This window comes from Pelmatolapia mariae, linkage group LG3_W (genome assembly GCF_036321145.2).
Source record: "Pelmatolapia mariae isolate MD_Pm_ZW linkage group LG3_W, Pm_UMD_F_2, whole genome shotgun sequence".
NCBI lineage: Eukaryota > Metazoa > Chordata > Actinopteri > Cichliformes > Cichlidae > Pelmatolapia > Pelmatolapia mariae.
The window spans coordinates 27,969,446-27,984,170 of record NC_086229.1 but is presented as its reverse complement, the minus strand read 5'-3'; the positions used below and the strand labels follow the sequence as shown (position 1 = coordinate 27,984,170).

Genomic DNA, 14,725 nt, shown 5'->3' with positions numbered 1-14,725 from the left:
TCCTTTTTTTTTTGCGTTTGCAAGGAATACAGTTTGTCACGCAATGTCAAAGGTATGTGCCTTTTTTTCATGTCACGCTGTGCGCCACGTTATTGTTTACATGGGATAAATTGCAGAATGGCAGATAGAGACAAAATACTGTTAATCTGACTCTGCAGGTTTTACACGCTTATATATACAGGCAGTTACTGTCCCTGCATTTAGAAAGGCAGAGGCATCATGGTGTAATTTTTTATATGTAGTTGTTTTTTTTCCTGTGTAATAATGTTCAACATTGCTATAAATACATTTTTCAAAAAATCCCTCTGCAAAATGGGTTAAAAAACATAAACAACTGTAGGATACTGTTTCTCCGTGATTTGAACAGCCCAGCGCTGCTCCCGTGCAGGGAAAACTAATTATGCAGGGAGACCTACCTCAGCACCTGTGCAGGTGAAACCAAAGGGAAGATCTGCTTCACCATATTTTCTAGTCTTTGGCTTAGAATGAAGTTGGTTTGGAAACATATTCAGCGATGCTTCATCTCCTGCTTTGCGTTTGTGTGGGCGCCCCGTGCTAGCAGTGCCCAAGCGTTGTTTTTTTTCCCCCCCTTTTCATGCCACGCCCCCCCTGCAATACCTCTGCGCCCCCCCTAGGGGGCGGGCCCCACACTTTGGGAATCACTGCCCTAAACCATGATGGTGAACAATCCTTGTCTTCAGGTCATTTGAGAGTTGTTTTGAGACCCCCATGTTGCTACTCTTCAGAGAAAATTAAAAGAGGAGGGAAACTTACAATTGACCCGCTTAAATACTCTTTCTCATTATTGGATTCACCTGTGTATGTAGGTCAGGGGTCACTGAGCTTACCAAGCCAATTTGAGTTCCAATAATTAGTTCTAAAGGTTTTGCAATCAATAACATGACAACAGTGCCCAAATTTATGCACCTGCCTGATTTTGTTTAAACTATTATTGCACACTTTCTGTAAATCCAATAAACTTCATTTCACTTCTCAAATATCACTGTGTGTGTCTCCTATATGATATATTTAACTGACATTTTTTATTATAACAACCAATGATTTATACAGGAAAATAATGACTATTAACAAGGTTGCCCAAACTTTTGCATTCCACTGTATGTTTGTGTATTCAGTCATGAGGGCTGATGTACTCTGTCCACTGATGACTACTGACATCTAGTGGACATTTGAAGACATTACATCAATAGTTTGTGTGAAATGAATAAAATGCAGATGGTACTCTAGAAATAAAATACTGCTGAACAAAACAGCACACATTAATTCACACAAGGGGAAGTCATGTGACTGTGATGACAGATGTCATTGGGTGGAAAGATCAGCACCATCAAAACACTGACTGATCCTCAGTCTGTGGCATGAAACAATCATTCATCATTTAGCTCTCTGTAACCTGATGGAGTCAGTGTGTAAAATAAGGTGATGCAAAGATCTGGATGGAGCAGAGCAGAAGAAGAGCAGACGCAGAGTTTAAAAGGTGCCATTATGGCTCAATAATATCAAAATAATACAAATAATAACAAACAGGAACTCTGATGGTTCTGTTCCGCTTTGGGCTGAATCGTCTATATTATTTTTATTGTGAAATACAGAGGTGCTGTTATCCAGTGAAACCCCAGAGCTCAGGACTGGGCTTGGTTCTCACCGAGTGCCCTTCACCTCACCGTGTTTCCCATGAAGAAGGAGGAGGCCTCCTCTTTGCTCTGGTTTTCTCCTTACATTTAACCTTGCACCATCCTCAGCACCCTTGTCTTCTCCCTCCTCGTCTGTCAGGTGAAGCTGACACAGACACCCGTCCAAGCTTGTGTGTGATAGCTAAGAGACCTGGGTGAAATAAAGGCTTTAAGTCTGAGGCACCATGAAAGTGAGTTAATAGAGGAAGTTTAAACTCATGACTAAAGTACTGAGGGACGGGGAGCACATCTGCAAGGTTGGGGCTGCTGGCTGGAAGTTATTAATGAGGTTGGGTCATAGAGACAGTCTGAATAAATATCATCACTTATTCATTCAGTTTTATTAACATAGCATCAAATCACAGCATCAGTTGCCTTCATGCACATTATATTGTAAAGACTCTACAATTACATTGTTACAGTAAACTGCTGCTGTACCTAATGATCTGTCTGTTGTTGCTTTTTTATGATCGGAATGGAAACACATCTATGGAGAGGAAATCCAGATGCTGAGGGTCACATCTGCATCAGTGTAGCTACAGTGGATGTTTCAGTGTCAGGACTGAAGGGTGGAGATTTGTGTGTCAGGGTGAGGCCGCAGCGGCCGCCTCCAACCGAGTAAAGAGGTTCAGACTCAGCAGCTCTGATCATTCATTGGAGTCAGCACAGAGTGTGGAGAGATCTAGTGGTGGTGGAGAGAAGTGTGACCAAAGCTCTGCTGGTGAATGTAGTTAATGTAAGGCACATGTGTCAAAGTCAAGGCCCGCGGACCACATCAGGCCCGGCGTACATTTATATCCGGCCCGCGAGATCATTTTATATAGATTTATTATTAATGTTATTCATGGCTCGGCGATATGAGGCACTAATAACACACAAACTACATGTCCCATAATGCAGCGCTGCAGCCTCCTTGCTGAACGCTAGGCTACCTGGGAACATTCCCCCGTCAATCAAGTCAAACTTCTGTTAGCCCCTCACAATGGTGGAGAGAAAAGTTGATTCTGAAAACAGAGCCTTTCAGCACCGGTGTTCCAGATTAACTGGCGCTTAGATTAACTGGCGTTGGTCGAATAGATGTGTGGCAGATTTGCGTTTCAGGAGCTGCTACCGACAAACCAGCAAAAAAAACAAGAAGGGTCTGGCTGCAGCCACTGTGGAGCTCCACAGTAACCGGAAACACGTGACCTCCACAGTAGCCGGAAACACGTGACCTCCACAGTAACCGGAAACACGTGACCTCCACAGTCGGCAGAAATACGTTCCTGCGTGGATCATCGACTGGACTTTTCTACTTTGAATAACACTTTCAAAATTAATTGGGCTAAACATTTTCTTAAAAATCCTACCTCTATCTGGAACTTTATACCATATCATGTTTTCTCTCGTTTTGGTGGCTTTAATTTTATTTTAAATTGTAATTACAGTGTTGAGAAACTCCCTGTAAAACTTTCATCCTTCCATAAGCAAGTCCTCTTAGCGTGGACCCTCATTTATAAACACAACTTTTCACCTCACAAATACCTTATCTGGAACAACAGAGACATTTTATTTAAAAATAAATCACTTTTCCTGGAAACTTGGGTCCAAAATGGGATCCTATTGGTGGCTCAGCTGGTTAATAAAGAGGGACAACTACTTACTTACAACGATTTTATTGCACTCTATAATTTTCCTATCAGTGTTCAGGAATTCTCAATGGTGCTTGGTGCCATACCCTCAGGGACTTTAATGTTATATAAAAACACTGATAGCTCAATATCTACCTCAGTTGCTCTCCCTGATTCAGCTGAGTCACCAATAGGAAAAATCTGCTTTTCACAAGAACTTGGTAATAGCAATAAGAGAATACGTAGTTTATTCCAAGAAGATATCGTCTCTCTCCCGTATATAATATCTTACTGGAACCGATATGTTCCAGATATCAAGTGGAAGACAGTCTGGATGATCCCTCATAAATACTTGATTGTAAATAAGGTGAAGGAAGTCTCATTTAAAATTCTACATAAATGTTATCCAGCCAGCCACTACATGGTAAAATTTAAAAGAGACATAAATACTAATTGCACTTTCTGTGGGGATCATCCAGAAACTGTGACACATCTTTTTTGGTACTGCTCTTTTACACAGAGATTCTGGAAGGAATTCAGCAGGTTTGTTATTGTCCATATTTTAAGGGAGTTTTCTTTACGATGGGAAAATGTTTTATTCTGTTTCTTTAAGTTCCCCAAGAAGAATGATAAATGCTTTTTTATAATTAATTTGTTAGTACTTTTAGCTAAATTTTTTATCCATAAATGTAAGTTTACTAACAAAAAACCATATTTCTGTCATTTTGTTAAGGATGTGGAAATGTACATAAAATCAATATCAGACTCCACCAACAAAAAGGCTCTCAAAACAATATATATCTGTGAATTTTTGCGTGTATTCATATAATTATTACCTTTTTCTTTTTACCCCTGGTTTTGTATGTTCATGTTCTGTTCTTTTGTATACTTCATCTGTTTGTATGTTGTATACTCTTTGTTTGTTAAATAAAGTTCTGTTAAAAAAAAAAAAAAAAAAAGATCATCGACTGCGGAAATCTTGCAAGTGGATCGTAAAGGTTGGGACAGAGTCTTTCATGTATAAATTTGCAGTTAATAATTATATAATTTTAGGAATCAGCTAGTTTGCTTACACTGATTACGTTGGCACTTTGTTAGCGTTACAACAACTGTCATACCTCCGAACTATCTAAACTTTAGTAAGGAATGTGTGTACTTTTGACACCTCTGGTTAGCATTTAGTGGTCAGTTTCAAACGTATTTATTTTTTGCTTGTTATTGAACTACTTTTCACTATCTGTAACATCAATGCACATTGTTCAATTTACTGCATATTGCACTTTATTCATGTCTCTCATTCCACCTGCAAAAACATTGTAAAGTTTGTCACAAAGAGGTTTATATATGCTAACTGTAATGTGTTATTTCTGCTAAAACCTGAACTTAAATGTGTATATGGTGTTTATCTGTTTTTCTCTCTGTTTTAGATGCTCATATCAATTTGGAGTTCTGCCTCCAAGCCAGAATTGCAGTAATGCACCACGTGTTGGCTGTTTCACTGCCCTCTGTGCCCCACTTTCAGCCCTATTGTCAGGGCAAAGACTGAGGAGCATATAAATGGACACATTAAAAATGCTTTGCCTTTCAAAGGTATGTTGGTATTAAATATACCTCATAGTTAAAGTTATAAATATGCACTTCTTTTCAGCACTTCTGCAGTCTCTTTGTTGACTTAAAAGTTGCTTTTCACATTGTACAGTTCAGTGCATTCATCAGCGAGAGAAAAAAGCGTGTTTTCCTTAAATATTTTTTTTTCCTACCATTTTGCTTTCATTATTGAGGATGGATTGGATATTTTTGTTAATATGTACAATCCGATTGTTAGATAAACTGATTGCATTCTATAAAACTACATTTAAATTACATGTTGTTTTAACAATACGTAGTTTATTTTTTTCCCAATATATTCGCAGCTATGCTGCTTTGTTCACTGTGGCTTTGCGGGCTAATGTTTGTTGTGTTTTGTAGGAAAACCAGCCTACAAAATGCTGCAATGCGATCCAGACTGGGCACCCTCTATCAACCTGGGTCATACCGAGTTTAAAGCTGCTACCACAGAGAGATTTGATCGGTTAAGAGAGAGAGCGATATCAAAACAGTCACAAAAGTCCCGCATATATGTGCCCAAGGGATCACAGGAGTCACACATGTGTCCACTGTACCATCTGGAACTCTTCTTGTTTAGCACTCGTAATAACACAGACACTAAATCCTCCTTCTCTTGTGCTGTTTTGTAGCAGTGTATACACCTGAGACTGTCACCTGTCTGTCTGTCCTGCACTCTCTCTCTCTGTTTCTTTCTCTCTGATTGTGGAATAAAAGTATGAACATGTATTTATAAGTTACACTTGTGTTTGAATCCTGCAGCTTATCACACATTTGATTTCCATGTGTGACAACTGCAAGTGTCCAGAGTGAGGACAGACTGAGGGACCCACTGCTGCACATCATCTGTGAGGCTTTGCACCCCTGATGATCCACCAGGACAAACTCAGCAGTGTGTGAGGAAGAGGAGGAGGAAGAGCCAGCAGCAGCTGACAGATGGAGAGAATAGACAGACTGTTCCCTGTTTGTGAAGGACTGCTAGGAAAGTTTAACATAACTAATTGCCTGTCCTGAATCAGTCTTATTAGGTAATGTTCAAATAATTTTATGTTAATTGACGCTGAAAAACTAGTTCATGCATTTATTACTTCTGGGCTGGACTACTGTAATTCATTATTATCAGGATGTCCTAAAAACTCCCTGAAAAGCCTTCAGTTAATCCAAAATGCTGTCAGGGACTAGAAAGAGAGCAGATTTCTCCTGCATTTCCACAAACGTAGATATGCAGAATCTGGCAATGAGTCTTTCACATCACTATGGAGGAGTTTTGGTTGTGTATATTTTGCAGAATTGATTGAATTCAGCCACACTGGAGGTTTTTCAAGTTCATCCCAAATACACTTGATCTGATTCAGTCTGATTTAGACTTTGACTCGGAAACTCCAAAACCTTGATTTTGTTTATTTGAGTCATTCACAGTTGGACTTGCTGGTCTCTCTGCGTAACCTGAGTGCTCTTGAGTTTCAGGACATAAAATGATGTTTGAACATCCTCCTTCAGGATTTCTGAGAGCAGAATTCATGTCGTCCTGAAGCAGCAGAGCAGCCCAGACCATCACATCACATCTGACTGCTGCTGTGATGTACTGTTTATTAAATGCTGTTAGTTTGATGTCTGATGTAGCAGGACTCAAACCTTCCATAGAGTTCAACTTTTGTCTCTTCAATCCAAAGAAAAGTTTCCCACAAGGATCATCCAGATGTTTGTGGCAGATGTGAGATGAGCTTTTGTGTTGTTTTTGCTGAGCAGTGGTTTTCTCCTTTTCTCCACTTAAATATAAATCCTAATTTTTCAACTGTCAATATTGGCTTTTTAGCAGAATTTCTGGGTCAACCTCATTTCACTATAATTTCCCAGTCAACCAGATCACAGACTTCAATTGTGGACAGATGGGATGTAATAGAACAGTCTAACTGATAATATCTTAAAGTTCACAGTCAATTATAAATCCATCACTTTTCAATGTCTTTGATGCCACCTGGTGAACTCTAAGTATTCTATTCAATTCAATTTTATTTATACAGCACCAAATCACAGCAACAGTCACCTTAAGGCCCTTTATATCATACAGTAGATCGTACAATAATAGCTACAGTACGGATTTCGCGGAACAGATCAACAGCAATAGCATTAATGAATACTATTGAAGACATTTCATCAGCAACACATAATAATAAATATACTATAGGGCTATTCATTGATTTTAAAAAAGCTTTTGACACTCTGCAACACTCCATCTTGATTTCTAAGTTAAGTACTTATGGTGTGAGAGGAATAGTGTTGAACTGGTTAAGCAGTTATTTAGATAATAGGTTTCAGTATGTGCAGTGTTTAGGCAATTCATGTGAAAGAATGAAAATAGAATGTGGGGTCCCTCAAGGTTCTGTTTTAGGACCAAAACTTTTTAATTTATATATAAACAACACTTGTGTTGTGTCAAAAATGTTACATTTCGTTTTGTTTGCAGACGATACAAGTCTTTATTGTTCAGGAGAAAACTTGAAAGAATTGGTAAAATTATGGTTATTGAAATGAATGAGTTAAATTAAATAAAAAAATTAAAAAAATAATTGAATTAAAAAGTGGTTTGACGTAAATAAGTTATCGCTGAATTTGGAAAAAACTAAATTTATGATATTCAGACACTGTGTAAAGGAGGAAGAGATAGTATCATCTATAGAGGGAGTTTTAATTGAAAGAGTGACAGAATTCCGTTTTCTGGGTGTAATAGTGGATGACAAGTTAACATGGAAATCTCATATTGAACATGTTGGAAAAAAAATGGCTAAAAGTATTTATATCCTGGGTAATGTTAGATATATATTAGATTACAAGGCAATGCAAATATTATATTTTTCATTATTTCTACCTTATCTGAGTTATTGTGTTGAAGTATGGGGGAATACATATGTGACTAATATGAAACCATTATACTTATTACAGAAGAGAGCGCTTCGAATTATGCATTATTTTAAATATAGAGAACACACTAATAGTTTGTTCATAAAATTGAAATTATTAAAACTAGAAGATATAGTGAAATTACAGACATTAATTATTATCTTTAGCGCAAAAAAATAAAACACTACCTCTTAAGTTACAAATTTTATTTGTATTGTGTTCAGACAATTGGGACAGCCGAAGGAAGTTTTATTTTAAGCACTCAAAGGCAAATGTATCCAACAGTCATACAAATAAGAAACTGGAATTCTCTCAATGATCATCTTAAGTACAAATGTACAATTTAAAATCTGCTATAAGAATAATATGATATACCAATATGAAGAAGTTGAAAATAACAGAATTGAACTGTAGAAGGAATTTTAGTTTGATATTTAGTGGTATTGCTCATTGTTGTGTATATTGTTCTCCTTGGTTTGTTTTGTTTTGTTATGTGCAGAATAGTGTCAGAGTGTAATTTTGGTTGCCTACTAGTATTATCACAGATTGAGGGAAGGTGTCAATAAGAATGTATTCTTCTTCCTGCTTTTAAAAAAAAGTTACTGTTTTTCTGAGAGAGAAAAAACAGTTAAATTTAAGTTGAAATGTTAGATTATTTATCCTGAGTGAGAGAGAGCCAGTTAACCTATCGTTGAACAGGTAAATCCAAGCTGAGCGCTATTGGCTAGCCGGGGTGCGAATGAGAGCCGCCCCTTTGTTATGTGATTGGCAGCGAGGCAGTTAGGTACACCTGGGAGGCGGGGTTGGGCTCCGGCGCAAATTTTCAAACTAGGCAATGGAGCATTAGCTTGCTGAGCCAGGGAACGAACAAGTAGGAAAAAACTGAGCTCTGGCGGCGGTTCGATGAGAGTAAGAGCGAAAGGAGGACTTAGACTCTGAGCTGAATTTTAGACGGAGCTAGTGAGAGTCTTTTTCCTTCAAAAAAAACCAGCCCTAAGGGTTTTTTCAGGATTTTCCCCTGTTATCGAGTATAAGGGTTAGGGTATACGGAGGGGTTCCCTACAAGTTATTTATTTTTTGTGGTGCGTTTTTTGGGAGAAAATAGTTTAAGAAAGTCTTTTATGTTGGGAGCAGCGGTGCGTTTATGCACGGAGTGGGAGCAACGGGGAATGCCAGAGTTTTTTGCATATAAATTGAAATAAAGTTTTCCCCAAAGGCATGCACCCTGTATGTCTAGCCATACTGAACGTTACAAAGCACAAGTTTAACTAAGCACATTTATACTGGTTTAACACATTTTCACCCATAAACACGGTCCCAGAGACACAAGCACGGTCCCAGACACGGGCGCGCCTAGACACACAGGCGCGGGCCAGCGCTCATGCGCTCACCCACCAGCAGAGGGCGTTTTTTAAGCATAAAAAAAGTAAAAACTTTTTTTAATACCTTAAAATAAAAGAATGCTATTTGATATAAAATAAATCTTTCTAAATAATCAATTAGTAGGTTTTGGGGGAAGAAAAAGCAATGAGCTATGAACTAACATATTTTGGACATATATCATAATTTATGAAAATCATATTTTTTATGAATATCATATTTTTATGAATATCATTTTTTTATGAATATCATATTTTTATGGATATCATATTTTTATGAATATCATATTTTTATTACCTCCTTTATTACTTTATTACTTCCTAAGGTCATAAAGTTTTATTGGGGGCCATATTTCACTCAGTTTGACATAAGGGGCCTAATATCACTCTCTGTCTGATAGCAAAAAGGTGAAAATGGAAGATGTCCAAAATATGTTTTTGGTGCCCCAACATCAGTTGGACTTATTGAAGCAACTGCAACAGTACTACGCAAACATCAGACAGCAGGCTCAGAATAACTTGGACAAGGAGATGCTTCATGTGTTGCAAGACAAATGTGTATGAGAAAGCTAAAAAATATAGCGATGTTCTCCAAAGATACCTAACACTTGTGATACAAGGGGCCTGTTAAAAGAGGGTATTGTCTTTATCCCTACCAGAACAGCTTAACACAGATGTGCAAACCCCTTCTGTGGACACCACTCCTGCTTATGACGATGCAGGGGTGAAGGATTTTATTGCAGAGAATGTTTTGACACACATATCTAAAAGGAGTAGAAGGAATGCAGAACTCATTCTATCAGCTCTGAACCGTTCGCCAAACATGATTTCTTACAATGACAAAAGCCAAATTGTTGTTGATAAACACACTATACCGGGTTCACACATTTATGATCTGATTAAAGCTGTCACATCCAGACTTATTTGTAACCTACATCAACAATTATGTTATGATAAATTACGTAATAACTACAACAGAAGACTTACCTTTGTGGACTAACATGTGAGCTGGAGTGTTCTGGAACGTTATATTTGGTCTTTGAATGGCTGCAATCCTGTCCATCCGTCAGCTCTTTGTTACTTCGGAAACGTGGCTTAAACAATTTCTCTTTCACGACGTAATCCGATAACAACCGATCTATTTACCCGTTGGCTTCCTGTGGCTGTCATGTGATCGACTATTGTAGTTAATAATATAACAGCTTCTTGCCATTTTAAGTGTTTCTTTTTATTGCTGTGTGACTGTTCTCATATGAAAGCCTGCGTGCGCTAGTACCGCTTCCCACTCGTTCCCAGACTCCTTTGCGGTTTTACCCCTGAATGACGTCACATTTTCAATCTCTATTGGGACACAGCCTTTGAATTCGGACAGCCCTCGTTGCGTCGCTGTGACGTCATTGCATCCAAATATGGCATTTTAAGTATCCTTCCCCTGAATTCAGACACAGCTGCGCACAAGTAAACACATGGACGCAGTCACATGCGCACGTGCACGGACTCAGACATGCACGCGCATGCATACAATGCTTTGGGACAGCCCAAAACGGGACAGTCGGGTTGCATATTGAAAAATTCATTAAAAATCAATAGTTGATGTCCAACTTTCAACACATTCTTCCTCTGGGACACCTACTGTACCGCTGGGCCAAGTTTCAGCCACATCTACTGCAATATTCCTCAGAAACTAAAGGAAACTTATGTTCAATGCAATACAGTCAACACGCTACAATTATGTCCATTTCAAAAATTATGTAAACCTCAAGAATTCATTAAAATTCATCCTTAATAGTTGAGGTACAACTTTCAACACATTCATCCTCTGGGACACCTACTGTACGTCTGGGCCAGGTTTCATCTCAATCCGCTGCATCAATAATTGTTTAATATTTATAGATCAAAAGTGCTGCTGAGAGAGTCATGACAGGGACTATAAAGAGACAGCATATTTCACCCATATTTGCTTGTCTTCACTGACTCGCTTTGAAATCCAGATTTTAATTTTGGAATATTAGGTGTGCTTGTGGTTCCTGTAGAATTTTAATGTTGAACGGGAATCAGAGTCTTCATCTCTCAGGCCTCTCTTCTGTGGATGCAGCTCACAATATTAATTCAGAGGACAAACACCCGTCTCAGCTCTTGTTATTAGACTTAAAACCCTCAGTTTTGACAAATAATACACTTAGAGTATGACACCAACTGTCTGCCATCTATAATCCAGTTTTGAGATCCCTTCCCAGACGCCTTAACGCCCACTCACATCCTGGGCCATCTGACCTCAGGAAATCACATGATAGGGTGGGGCCAGGTTTCACAATGAGCTCACCCGGAACCCTGGCTGATTAGGACCCCCACCCTCTTTCACACCTTGGCTCATGTGATTAGGTAGAGGATCATCAGGGGGTCCTTTGTCCTCCTTTGGGGGGAAACTCCCACTAGGTTTATATCTGGGACTCCCCACCAATTGACCCTTAGAACTGAAGAAGCTTCTCGGATGAGAGGTGAAACGTCTTCAAGCAACTCAAGAAGTCCAGACGCTTTTCTTTCCAAGCAGCTTAGTCTACAATGACCTGGATGACTGAGAACTTTCACAGACACTATTAATTACTATTAAACAGATGACTGATTTTAGACTTTAGTTTACTTCAGCCATATTCCATATAAATCAGGTATCATACAAAAATAAAAAAAAGCTTCACATACAGTCATGACAATAAAAGAATATGACCTTAAGGACTTAACAACATTATTTCAGTTATAGTACACCAACATCTCTCATACATTTGCACTAAGGGAACACTGAATTACCTGGTGGTTTTTGTCCAAACTACTCATCTAAGATTACCACAAAGTAAAAGGTCTCTCAGCAAAATTATGCAACATTTTAAATGGCCTGTATTTGTATAGCGCTTTACTAGTTCCTAAGGACCCCAAAGTGCTTTACACATCCAGTCATCCACACATTGGTAATGGCAAACTACATTGTAGCCACAGCCACCCTGGGGCGCACTGACAGAGGTGAGGCTGCAGGGCACTGGCACCACCGGGCCCTCTGACCACCACCAGTAGGCAACGGGTAAAGTATCTTGCCCACGAACACGACCGAAACTGTCCAAGCCGGGGCTCGAACCGGCAACCTTCCGATTAAAGACAAACGCCCAACTCTTGAGCCACGATCGCAATAGGCACACTATTGCCCCTATCAAATCAGTGAGCTGGGATTTTTTATTCTAAACATGAAATACTGGTTCAGCAACAGACATGGACTACTGGTGTCCCACACAACAACTCAATGTCCACTATATAAAGGAGCCAAACACATGCCTTCTCCTCTCATTAACTGAGATAAACTGCTGGCATATTTGTTTTACATCTATACTGTCCAATCTCTCCTGGTGGACATGGCATCACGTTATTCATGGTTACATACAATTTTAGACTGATGTGGGCCAAAGCCTAGCACATACTTGCCAACCTTGAGACCTCAGAATTAGGGAGACATTCAAAAGGGTTTTCACAGTGTTTACTTATCGGATAAAAGAAGTTAAATGTCACCGTCATTATTGTCCGGCCGGGGTGTCCAAATTCAGAGGCTGCGTCCACCTGAGGACCCGGCCTTGGTGGTTTAAGTGGGCCGGGTCCTCTGAAAGCCAGGTAGACCGGAAATGAGCGACTGTGAAATTGGATGGTCTAGCCTTCATAATTACGTCACCTCTGCCCTCTGCTCCTTGCTGTCTAAAATATAACCGGACGCTGGCGTAGATTCTCGACCATCTCACACTTCTGTTTAATCAGTTTTCTGTTTGGCATTTATTCAGCTGTGTGAAAACCCCGGAGGAACCCTCCCGAGGGATTAATAAAGTTTTATTTAATCTAATCTAATCTAATAATTTTAATCTCAGCCAAACCGATTTACTCACGAACAAATAAAACACTGAAAAAGGCCAAACAATAACATGTTTAAGTTATTTGAAGTTTACACAACTACATTCTCGCCTGAAAATATGTTAAAAGCTTATTTTGCGACCCAGAAAGAGTAATATTAAAACAAAGTAGCTGCAGTAGTAGTAGCCATTGTTGGAAACTGGAATTGGCTGGGCCAATCTGGGATATGGTTTTTCAATTTTGTTGTCTGGGTGGAAAATCAGGAGAAATTGGGGAGAATGGTGGCTCCGGGAGATTTTCAGGAGGGGCATTGAAATTCAGGATTCTCCCAGAAAAATCGGGAGTGTTGGCATGTATGGCCATGTATTGTATTATAACAGGCACATTTTCTGAGTCAACTTGACTTTAAGTGGCTTACAGGTTTCTTAGAAAAATATTTTCTTTTATATCCAGGTTCTTCCTTTTTGCTGCCATAATAATAATGCATTGGATTTATATAGCGCTTTTCAAGGCACCCAAAGCGCTTTACAATGACATTATTCATTCACGCTCACATTCACACACTGGTGGAGGCAAGCTACGGTTGTAGCCACAGCTGCCCTGGGGCAGACTGACAGAAGCGAGGCTGCCATATCGCACCATCGGCCCCTCTGGCCAACACCAGTAGGCGGTAGGGTAAAGTGTCTTGCCCAAGGACACAACGACCAGGACAGAGAGGCCGGGGATCGAACCGGCGACCTTCCGGTAACAGGTGCCCTTCCCAACCCCCTGAGCCACGGTCGCCATCCTCCTCTCCTCCTTGCAGGTCCTCGCAGTGCAGGCTTGCCGCTGCTAAAACTAAACAGCGCTCTCTGAAAGGCACAGCCAATCACATTGGCCATATTTGTCACATGAGGTAGGACTCCAGTAGAGAACGTAATTTAACTCTTTCTGCACCGCTGGGTGAATGAGACGTTGACAGATCATTTTTTTTTCTTTCTATCGGGTTTGTTTTTCTTTACTCGAAGAGGTCAAATTATAGGTGGGGACAATTCAATAATCGCTGGATATTGGTGGGGACATGTCCTTTCTGTCCATGCCAAATCTACGCCCTTGATCTTATCATTATCTATCCTTCACACATAGATAAATCATTAGCAACATGAGTATCTTGGGCAGGATACCTACCAATGACTATGAGTATCTTGGGCAAGATACCTACCAACCTGGTCTATCACCTGAGTTACAGCCACACACTGAAACTTATTTTAAAGTCTTACAGGAAATTCAGTGTATCAACTCTGGTCAAAAGAATCCACGCTTCGTACTGATGTCCACAATTCTTTTTTATTCCTCTCACAATCATGAAGCACCGTGAAAACTAGAAACAAGTAAAATAATATTAATAGCACATATGACATCCATCTCAACCAGTTATTGCTTTTCACAAAGTGCACAAGTGCTTAACAAATTAACCAGCATGTTTTTACTGTGTATGCCTTGTAAAACCAGCAGTAGAGAAGTTGTAGATTCCATGTTCCGTGTTATCGTTGTCTTGTCTCTCCGGCGCACAACTTCCAGTTCCTGCGACTCACAGGAAGTGACTACTTCAGAATCATTTTTAACAGAAACATTTTTTATAAAAATGTATCACTGGACTCATAGATTATCTCTT

At 39.5% G+C, this 14,725-nt stretch overlaps 1 protein-coding gene across 1 annotated transcript in view; it reads right to left on the bottom strand.

Annotated features, from left to right (window-relative positions):
• LOC134624309 (nucleotide-binding oligomerization domain-containing protein 2-like) overlaps positions 1-14,725 on the bottom strand; it is a 1,192,597-nt gene that overhangs the window by 589,423 nt on the left and 588,449 nt on the right. The gene's annotated exons all lie outside the window — the stretch shown is intronic.